The sequence below is a fragment of the Octodon degus genome, unplaced genomic scaffold (assembly GCF_000260255.1).
Source record: "Octodon degus isolate 3935 unplaced genomic scaffold, OctDeg1.0 scaffold00491, whole genome shotgun sequence".
Classification (NCBI taxonomy): Eukaryota; Metazoa; Chordata; class Mammalia; order Rodentia; family Octodontidae; genus Octodon; species Octodon degus.
Genome location: NW_004525067.1, coordinates 116,884 through 118,325, shown reverse-complemented (window position 1 = coordinate 118,325; position 1,442 = coordinate 116,884).

Below are 1,442 nucleotides of genomic sequence, written 5' to 3'. Positions count from 1 at the left end.
TACATGCTAGAGGACAAGCAGCTTATTATCTGGTGGAAGGAAGCACATAGTTGAATAGGATTTGCCTTTAACTATAAACTATAAACTCATTTGACTAATCCAGTGTGGAGAACCAGGCCCACAAGTGCGCTCACATCCTGAAACTCCACCTTTTGGTCTAGCAGTTTTTGTGCGGATATGGACTTTAAGAAAACATAATGATCTGTGTGGAGAGCCACAGAAATGTGGAACTGTGGCATTTAATGTGCCTTCAATAGTCTTATTCCTCTATGACTTTAAAGTTCCAATTTGACTTATCTTCAGAAACGATGTATGATGGAAATATCCCAGGAGGAGTTGCAGATCTTGATCCTGTGAGACGGTCTAATGTCCTTCAACACCTCTGCAAGTGCAGCACAGACCTGGGAGAATCGCTGAGGGTGCACAAGCTCCGCTGGAATGTGGGCGTCGTAGCTCTCCAGTGGTGCAGGATACAGCCCCTCAGTTAGCTGGCTCAGTCCAGCAGTTACGCGCAGCAGCATCTGAAGGACGTCCAAGGATAAGGGGTTCCCATAGCAACTGAAAGTCTTGAGGAGGGAACAGTAGCTAAGCGCAGGCAAGAGGGCCAGCATCTGGGAGTCTGTCATGTCACAGTGCTCTAGCGCCAAGTTCTCTAGTGTGTTGACGAGTTTGTCTAGCAGAACCCAGACAGTCTCAAAATTGAATGATTTTAACGGAATCATCCTAAGAGAAAGACAACAGAGCTGGATTGTACTTTCACACTGGGACAGATGCCTCAGGTCAGATTCGTCTAGTGGACTTGAACTCAGGGAGAGGACCTCCAAGGAAATCTTACTCCTGCAGAGAGAGAAAGGTAATTCATATGAATGAAGTGAGGCATAGGTGCCATAGAATGACTACTACTTAGGAAAGCCTGCTGAGGTCCAAAGAAGCCTGTGCTCTGTGTGGGTCACACAGGTGGTGTGTGTTGAAGACAGAGATCCCTTCAATTGTCATCACCTGGGTGATAAGCTCAGCCCACATTTCTATAGTGTCTTTTGCTCAGTGCCATGCAGAAACCTAAGGCTCTGCGAGGACACTCCCCGAGTAATATGAAGAAAGAAGGAAAACCGGCAGGTTTGAACAGTGGACTTCAGTTGGCCCCATGCCCTCAGGAAATCCTTTATTACACTTCTCTAACCTGCACTCCTCCTCCTCTTCCTACTCCTCCCCCTCACACTCAGCTGCACTCCTGCAGTTTCTCTCTGCATATTGCCCTGCTTTTCCATAATTAGGGCTTTTAATTTGCAGTTCCCCTTGGGGTCAGGCAAACAGCTTAGTAGAATACGCACCTGTCTGGCAAGGGCAGGGTCATGAGTTCATCCCTTGTACTGTAAACAAAAGCTTTTATTGGTTCTGCTAAAGATTTATAAACTTTGTTATAAGCTTTCCTGTAAGTTTCT